At 42.9% G+C, this 10120-nt stretch overlaps 1 pseudogene; it reads left to right on the forward strand.

Annotated features, from left to right (window-relative positions):
* The first annotated feature begins 9565 nt into the window (after positions 1–9565).
* LOC102254089 lies at positions 9566–10049 on the forward strand (annotated as a pseudogene).
* The last annotated feature ends 71 nt before the right edge of the window (positions 10050–10120 follow it).

A 10120-nucleotide genomic window follows, 5' to 3' on the forward strand; every position in this document is an offset into this window, starting at 1 on the left:
GGGGGAGGGGAAGTGGGGGGGGGGGGGACAAGAACTCTAGACCAGGGCTCACTTTCTACACCGCACGGCCCCCTTTCATTACACAAGCTCCCTCCTCTGTGCTGATGCCTTTGATTTAGTCAGATGGTTGGCACATTTTTGTGTGTGTTGTTTTTTGCCAAAAAGATGATTTGCTTTCCAAAAATTTCAAATTAAACAGTTGGTAACTGTTTCTTAAGATAAAGAGAATTGAATTCTTACAAGGCATTGTAGAAAGCAACTTGACAGGACTGTGTTGTTTCTGCTTCCTATCTCTGGATGCCAGATGCCTGCTTTCTCCTGTCTAACCAAGGGGGGTTTGTGATTGAGTCTGAATTCTCAAACACTGTTTCCTGGAAAAGACCTTAGAGCCACTGGTGGGTCTGGGGAAAAAGGGAAAACACTTTGCCAACCCAGCATTGGCATGCTCCCAGGCCCTTTAGAGTCCTGAACTCAACCTTGAGTGCTAAAAGTATTTTGGCAATTGCTGAGTTTCAGAAGCAAAGGGGAACTAAGACTTGGGGCTCTGCCTACTTAGGGGAAAAAAAAGCAGTCGAAAGCTCCAAACCAACTGTGTTAACCAGTGTCACCTTTCAAATAAAAACTTAAATTTGAATCATCCAGTTACATATTGGTAGCAGAGTATTTGATATAGTTTAGGGCAAAATGTTTTTTACTAATATTTTACCAGAATTTTTATTTTCCATGTGGTAAAGCATTTTGCAGGAATCTTCCATTTCCCCAAGTAACTTAAGATAAACCAGTCCAAAGAAACACAAATGGAGATAAACACACATTTATGTGACCACCTGTTAGAGGAGTTAACTCAGAGCTGACTATGCAAATTCACTATTCTGGGGAATAGCTAACATTATACCCTTGGCTTCTCAAGGAAACATAGCATCTCCAGTTGTTAAGCTCTTTCACTAACCTGTGATTCTTTTACAGTCAATTCCTATTTCCAACCCTTCCCAGAACCCCCTTTCATACATAAAAACATGGATCCATATGCAAAATGGGAGAATCTCTGTATTAGTTTGCTCAGGCTGCCATAACAAAAACACTACATATTGGGTGGCTTAAAGCAACAGAAATTTCGCACAGTCTGAAGTCCAGAAGTCCAAGATCAAGATATTGGCAGGTTTGGTTTCTTCTGGGGCCTCTCTTCTTGGCTTGCAGGTGGCTGTCATCTTGCTGTGTGTCCTCACATGGCATTCCCTCTCTGCACGTGCCCTGTTGTGGATCTCTCTGTGTGTCCTAATCTCCTCTTTTTATAAGGACACCAGTTAGATTGAATTAGGGGCCCACTCTATTGGCCTCATTTTAACTTAATCGCCTCTTTAAATGCCCTATCTCCACATACAATCCCATTATGAGGCATTGGGGGTTAGAGTTTCAGCATATGAATTGGGAGTGGGGGCAGGAGGACACAATTCAGCCCTTCACAGCTTGTCTTTATGATAAGTTTCCAAATTACATGGAACAATAAAGTAATCCATTCCTAATTTAACAAAAGTCCTGTGGTTTTGGGGGGCTGTGCAGAAACATACAGCCAGATCTAATGTGTGGTTTAATTTTAGAGACTCATGCTTCTCTGTCATGGATAAATGGTCTCTGTGTGAAAATAATACCTGAGCTGAAACTTGAATATTGGGAAGTAGCCAGCCATGTAAAGTTTCGAATATGAAAGCTCCAGGTAGGAAAAAAAAAACTGCAAATGCAAAAGCTCTGAGGTGGGGATGAACTTGGTGTGTTTAAGAAACTGAAAGAAGGCTGATGTGGCTGGAGCAGAGAGAGCAAGAGGAGGTGAGTCAGAGAGATGGACATAACCATGTCACATAGGGTCTTCAAGGCCCTGGAAATAAAGAAGTCTGAATTTTATACTAAATTCAATGAGAAGCCCTTGGTGGGTGTTAAGATGGGAGGTGATATGATCAGATTTATGATTTATTTTGGCGGCTGTTTGGAAAAGGGATTAGAGTGGGACAAAAATGGAAGCTGACAGGACAGTTAAGAGACCATTAAAATAGTCCAGATGAGGGATATTGATTGTTTAACCTACAGGTGACAGCTGTAGAAATAGAAAGTTAATATGTTTTTAGATGTATTTTAGAGATGGAACTGATTAACTAGATGTGACAAATTGTAACCAGACAACCAAGGGGTCCGGGCTGCCTGTCACTACTTCAGCCAATTCAGCAGAGACAGGGATGAATCATATACGAGCATTTATTCCAGTCATGCTGGCAGCATGGGAGAGCAGCAGGTCATCCACAAAAATCTGCTCTGCACCCCACCATAAGCCAGCTGCTTATATTGGGTAGAAGGACAAAAATTATGTGGGGAAGTAGGAATTACCGGCATGGAAAAGTAGGCACGGGATAATCATTACAGGTTACAAGTTATGCAGGCTGGCGGGGGGGGGGGGGGGGGGGGGGGGGGGGGGGGGGGGGGGGGGGGCGGGTTTAAAGGAGGGGGTCGCAAGAGGGTGGGCTCCTCCAGGCACCCCAGGATCTGATTATAGGTAATAGGGAGTTGCAAAGAGCAGGTGCCTTCTGGACTAGATTGTTTCAGCCATGAGGTTGTAAATCTTTCCATAATGACAGGCAGTTCTTGGGACAGGAGGATGGACTGCATTCCGATGTTAGCTCCCCTGTCCCAGGGTATACAACTCCAAGCCAGCTGAAAATGTGCTTTTTCTAATCAGAACAGAACCATCATGATTAACAGAGCATGATTCATATTTCCTATAATTGTAGCTGGTCCCCAATATTCTATTTCTGCCCCTAATAATATGAGAAAAAGAATGGAATGATTCTCAGGTTTTTCTCTTAAGAAACTGGGAAGGGGTAACATTATTTCCTGAGAAAGAGACTGAGAGAAGAACAGTTTAGGGAGAAGAAAATGAAGAGAATAAAGAGTTCTCTTTGGGGCCCATTACATTTAAGATGCCTATTAGACAACCAAGTCAGGGAGCAGCTTGACATCAAATAGGCAGTTTGATTTATGAGCTTGCAGCTCAAGGAAAGGTCAAGACTGGAGATTTACATATGGGAGTCATCTGCATATAGATGGTTTTAACATCATGAGACTAAATGAAATCCACCTACACTAGGGAAATAGTGTAGCTACAGAAGAGGACCCAGGAAAAAGGATGCCAGAAAGTCAAGCAAAGAAGATGGAGCCAGTTAAGACATTAAAAGAGCATCCAATGAGATGAGCGGGAGAATCAAACATAAAAAAAAAAAAACTGCTGTTATAGAAGCCAAGCAAAAAAATAATAATAATAACTACCTGGGTTAACTTTACTGTGAAATTAGTACAGATAGTTCAGAAGGTTTGCTGAGTTGCTTAGCCCCTTAAATCAGTAATTTCTATCTCACTATTCCCCATAGAAAGAAAAACGGCAGGGTCATGGACACAAACTGCCTCCCAAATGCATGCCCTTAGTCTCCTAGGAAGATGATGAGTATAATAATAGCTTAGCTTCCTCCTCTCAACCACTGGGGTAAATCATGTCTTATTTGCATGAACTCACTGTTGATTAGAGCATGTCCTGATACGCCAAGGTTGCAGGTTCAATCCCCAGTCAGAGCACATACAAGAAGCAACCGATGAATGCATAAATAAGTGAAACCACAAACATCCTCTCTCTCTCTCTCTTTCTTTCTCTCTCTCTCTCTCTCTCTCTCTCTCTCTCTCATCATATATATGAATATCAAGCTTCAGACTACCATCAGACAGGCCACAGATGATGAATGTGGATGGTCTGTTTACTATTAACTGGGTTGTCCTTGGGGATGTATTTTAAATGAAATATTGTTATGACCATTACCTTCAATGAAAATAGTTTGACTGGCTAAAACTACTAGCTAACTCAACTCTACATGACTAGCCACTTGCCTACTTATAAAGCCATCATGGGTAAGAACATGTAAAAAATCAAATAACATATAAAAAACCTCATTGATCACATAAATCACCTCATTTCCCACATTAACTGTCTCCTATAATAAGACAGTATTTTAGTAATATAAAGTTTCCAAGAAGAGCCATTTGCAATTCTGCACCAACTTTAACAGACCTCCATCACAACACTTCAAGTTATGTCTTGAGATATCACAGTTGGAAACCTTTAGGGATTGTTTGCTTGCTTGTTTTAATTGATATTGTTATAGTTGAAGTGATGCAGATAGTTATTAGGTATTTGAATAACAAGGAGTAAATTAAATAAAATTCTCAAGTCACCCACACAAACCTTAATAAGTCCATCAAAGTACATATATTGTACATAAAAGTATACAAATTAGTTGAGTCAGTATATTTCCATCCTCAAATGGAGAAAAATTTAATTTCCCCATTCATTAAAATATACTGGTATGTACATAATATTCCTCACAAGCTTTGCACACAGGAGGGTCTCAAATCCTCTGAAGACTACCTGTACCCCCACTATCCCAGAGTTTCCAAGTTAAGCACTCTGGACTTAGAATATTTTCTCCTACAGGGTGTACCCCTTCTCCTTATTTGCCATGCAGAACTAGAACTTTCAGTTTCCCAGAGTGTAGTCTTAAGAGACACTGCTTATGTTGTTTTTGTTGTTGTTGTTGTTGTTCTCAAGGAAAATGGGCAAGCCCCATTGAGGACTAGAGTTCCATCCCACAGTACATGGGGCTGGAGATGCTGGGAGCTGTCCTGCGTCCTGAAAATCCTGAACCAGCACCACCGGGAGCTGTCCAAGGTTCCAAATGTCTTAGAAGAGTGCTTCTCAAAGTACGGTCTACTCTACAGACTATCTGTATCAAAATTAACTGGGTATGCATGTTAAAATACAAATAAATTCTTAGTCAATCCCAGAACTACTGAGTCAGAGTATTTATAGGTAAGACTCATGAGTCTGCATTTTGAGATTCTTATGTCACCAGCGAAGATGATGTCTCACAAATGTCAGTACCACTTTTTTAGGACTGAGGACCACTTATTCGCATTGAACTCACTGATCACTGTAAATGTATCTGATGCCTTTAATATTATCTGTATTAACACTCACGATGAGTGACTAGTCCTGAAAAAAGACATTAACCAAATTTCTTCCAAATGGTTTCTGTCACAATTTGGCACCAAACAAATACAAAAATTCAGCCCCATCAAGGAATCTCAGAAAAGGCAAACCACTTTTAAAATCAACTTCCTTGATCTTTTAGCAGGTCTTTCCTATTCATCCAAACTAGTAATGAAAATCACTATAAGCACAACCAATATGTAACGATCACTCACTCTGTGCCATCTATCAAATCCATGACAGTGATAATAGTAGTAAACACAACAAAAGTACACTCGTTATTTACTACATACCAAATACTGTTCAAAGTTCATCACACAATTGTCTCATTTAATCCTTATAATATAATATACCCATGATACCAAAAGGGCAGGGAAAATTGCACCTGGTTGGGAGCCATTTATAGGTGTTGTCATATAAATATATGATACTAAAGCTAATACTTTGAGATATTTTTTTAAATGTTTGGAAATGGGGGGAATATAAATGTCCTTATTGATTCCTTGTTGTGTTCCTGGCACTTTAGTATGTTTTCTTCATTAAAACATCACAACTGTTTATGAATGTGCTATCCCTATTTTAACAGCTTTATTGAGATACTGATATACAATAAACTGCACATATTTAAAGTGTGCAACAGGGTTTTTTATAGGTGTATACACCCATGAAATCATCACCTCCAATAGTTTCCTTGTGTCCTCTGTAATCCTCCCTCCTACCCCTCTTTAGTTGCTTGTCCCAGAAAACTACCAGTCCACTTCTGATGCTATGGATCAGTGTGCATTTTCTATAATTTTATCTAAATGGAATCATATAATGTGTACTCTTTTTGTTTGCCATCTTAAACTCAGCATTATTATTTTGAACCATGTTATTGCATTTATCAGTAGTTCATTTCTTTTTACTGCTGAGTAGTATTTCAATTATCTCCATTTTATAGATAAGGAAAATGTGAAAATAAGCAACTCATCTAAGATCGCACAGTAAAGGACTAGATTCAAATGTAAATCTGCCCAACACAAAAGCCCCAGATTTCCCCACTAAAATTATACTTTTCATTTTTAACTGAGAAATAATTTTATATACATCTTCAGCATGGGAAAGATATAACCTCCAGAATGAGTAGAACATACTGATCACACACAAAAATAGGTTGTTGGATGATTAGAGAGGATGTCAACTGTTCTACCCACCATGCTAACTTTCAAAACCTCAACCCTTGGGTTTCCCATTATTAATAAATGACCATTATTAAGTCATTCACCCCAAAAGAACCCAGGATCCTGGTGCTGCCAAAGTACATGGAGATCACCATATACAGGGCTGTAGCTAGAATCCTGACTTATAGGCCAAAAGGGAAGGCAGTATATGGAGCAGTCAGATCTACAATAGTTCTGGGAAGCATCCAAGCAATTCTGAAGACCTCATTAAACTGAGTCACTTGTATGGCTGCCCCTGCTAAGTAATTAGAAACAGAAGAAGAGATGACAACGAGAAAATGGAAAAGAAGAGACTGGTGAACCACCCTTGCCAAACTTCCAATTGCTCATTGGTGATCTCAGGCACCCATAACTCATGGAATATAAAAACTTAACAGGTTACATTTTTCCATGACCCTCAACATATTTTTGAGGAGCGATTAATAATATTAGTCACTAGTATTTATACAATGTGTATTGTGTGCCAGACACCATACAAGAGAATCTTATTCCATGTCCATTTCACTAACAAGGAAACTAATTCTCAGAAAATATAAGTGACTTGTTCAAGGTCACACAGCCAGAGACTAACTCATAGACAAAATCCAGATCTCTGAGTCTTAGTCCAGTGGTCTTCCCATGACTCACAAGGACTCCAAACTGCTCTTCACCCAGCCACCTCCACACACTTTTACCATCATTGGTCCCATCACAGGCTTACCCTAGAGCCGTGGTCGGCAAACTGCGGCTCGCGAGCCACATTCGACTTTTTGGCCCCTTAAGTGTGGCTCTTCCTAAGCCTTAGGAGTACCCTAATTAAGTTAATAACAATGTACCTACCTACATAGTTTAAGTTTAAAAAATGTGTCTCTCAAAAGAAATTTCAATCGTTGTACTGTTGATATTTGGCTTTATTGACTAATGAGTTTGCCGACCACTGCCCTAGAGTATATGTTGACCTAGGACATTCAGTTTCACACCCACTGTCACCTTATCTCACCCCATCAGAACATATCATTCTGTGTGTCCTGCCCTCAGAATACTGTTCAACACTAGAGTCAACTTAAAAGATATTCCAATATCTTCTGCACCAAAGAGCTAATTATTACAATGCTATGCTTTTCTGGGCTGCCAACGGGGCTTAAGAAAAGACTGATGAAAATGGTGGGCAGGACTGGATTTTCCAAGCCTGGCCTTCACACGTGAGAACGTCACAGATTTATAGACACTAATTCTAAGCACAGAAAACTCTATTCCTCTTTCAGAGGGGCCAACTTGGGCTGAGGTGGCCTTTTGCCTAGAAGAGAAAGGAGGGACGTACTAATTATTATAGTTAAATAATAAGAGTAATCATAGGAGCCAACATTTACCAATTGCTATATACTATTGGGTGTTTTTACTAGAATTGTCTCAACCCACATTTCCATGAACTGAGTGCCAGTGCTGGTCTCATTTACAGATGAGGAAACTAAGAGACAGGGGCTAAGGAATCTGAGAATCAACAGCTGGTCTTGCAAACTCCAGAACACTCACTCTTAACCCGTTCATAGATCCCCACCAGTTAGCTTTAATTACGCACCCATTATGAGCCTGGCACTGCACGAACTTCAGGCATATCAATTTATTGAAACTTCACAACAACCCTGAGGGAGGTAGCATTATCCCCATTTTACAGATGAGACGCAGTCGAGAGAGAGAAAAAAAAACTAAGGAAGTGTAAAGCTGGAACCTACCACAGGCAGTCTGCCCCGAGAGCCTGTGCTCTCATCCAGCATGGCTCGTTCCTATTCGAGTCTTTCTAGCTTAAAAGGCTTTGCAGTTCAGATGCCAAAAAGCCAAGCGCAGCGACCCGGCAGCAACAGCACCAGGCGTTGCCCCTGCACACCACGAGGGGGCGCCTCAGACCTGGGGGGTGGGGGTCTGCTCGCCCAGCAGCCAATCCGAAACGTTGGTGACGGCGCAGCGCTCACCGTGGGACCGCTGTGAGGAAGGCTGGGTGATTCTAAGGGGCGTCTGGATTCCAAGGATGGAAAGCGATGCGCACAGGACAGGAAAGCTACACAAGAGGCTGTGGCTCGCAAGAGAGGGCTCCAGGCATTTTACCTGAAAAAGTCCCAGGTGCGAGTCTCTGACCCGCCTCCCCGAAGGCGGAGAAGGCAGCAACCAATCCTGAGAGTCCCCTTTCGCATTTGTCGCTTCCACCAATCATGGCTCAACCTTCCGAGCCTATCAGGAGCTCAGTTTTTCTGCTTGCCGGTCACGTGGATCGAGGCGAAGGGGCTTCCCTACGGCCTGAGCTGAGAGAGAGGCAGGACCCCGCCCCCTCGGGGGTGTGGGGGTTCTTCTGCAGGTTGGGTACCCTGCGGGCCTCCCACAGATCTCACCGCGTTTCTTTGCCAGGCGCGGCCCTGGGCATGGGGCTGGGTTCTGACCTAGGGGTGTACAGTGGGGCCGCACTCATTTACCCCAGGGCCTTTGCGGGTGCTGTCCCCTCTGCTGCAATTGTGCCTCCCTCCACTTTCGGGATCCCACACAGAATGGCCCGTGTACCCCTTGCAGGGATTGCTCAACTGTGCGCACCTCTGGGGCTTTGTGAATATCACCTTGCAGCGTTTACTGCATTCCCTTCGTTCATACTCCCACACTGGACCGAGAGTAAGACCGTATCTTAAGTATCTTTGCATTGGGCGAGTTATTGAAACTCTGCAGCACTTTTCTCAACTGGAAAAGGAAGAGAAGATTACCTTCTGCATGAAGTGTGTGCATTACGTTAATTCTCGTAAGGCACTTAGGAGGGCATCTTGCACACAGCAGGTGCTCAGAAAATGTTACCACTGTTTTCCCTGTGCCTGGCACAAGCACAGTAAGTGCTCAATAGGGTTTAGAATCAGTTTCACAGACTCATTCTTGGAGGTTTAAATCTCAGCTTCCTCAGAACTGCTGCAAGGGGATGGAAAAAGCCATATATATACTTGACTATGAACGTGTCCAGGGTTATCACAACTGGGAACAGCACTCAGGAGTTCAAGTCCTGACTGCAGTTTGCTAGCTGAATGACCGTGGAAATTAACTTAAAAATTCTTTATACTTCCTCGGCTGTAAAGGGCGGATGATGATGATGATGCCTGCTTCACAGGGTTGTAGTACATGCAAGTGATGCACAAGAGGTGCTTACAACAGTGTCTGTCCTGCAATAAGCTCCCAATTTTTTCTTCCTTTCTTATCCCAACTTCTCTTTGGAATGTGCTCTTTCTCTTCAGGTCCCAGGCGCTGTGGCGGGGCAGATATGGCCAAGACCAAGAACCACACCACCTACAACCAGTCCCAAAAATGGCACAAACATGGCATCAAAAAAACCCAACCATAAAGATACAAATCTCCTAAGGAACATGCTCTTTGCCAAGAAGCGCAAGAAGAAGGGCCTGAGGAAGATGCAGGCCAACAACGCCAAGGCCTTAGGCGCATGCGCTGAGGCTATCAAGGCCCTCATCAAGCCCAACACCCCAAAGGGCGGCAGCTCAGTCAACTTGCCTACATCGCTTACCCAAAGCTTGGGAAACGTGCTCATGCCCGCATTGCCAAGAGTCTCAGGCTGTGCCAGCCAAAGGCCAAGGCCACGGATGAAACCAAGCCTCAGGCTGCAGCTCCGGTTGCAGCTCCAGCTCAGGCTCAAGGATCAGGCTCGAGCTCCCACTCCCAAAGGTGCCCAGGCCCCCGAAGGCTCCACAGTAGAGGACTCTGCCGATATGAGGATGGAAGGACTGGTGTGAACCCTGGGCTGCTGTCTGCATGGAGCTGGTACCCTGTGCTATTTGTACAAATAAACCTGAGGCAGGATCTG

This window comes from Myotis brandtii, unplaced genomic scaffold (assembly GCF_000412655.1).
Source record: "Myotis brandtii unplaced genomic scaffold, ASM41265v1 scaffold191, whole genome shotgun sequence".
NCBI lineage: Eukaryota > Metazoa > Chordata > Mammalia > Chiroptera > Vespertilionidae > Myotis > Myotis brandtii.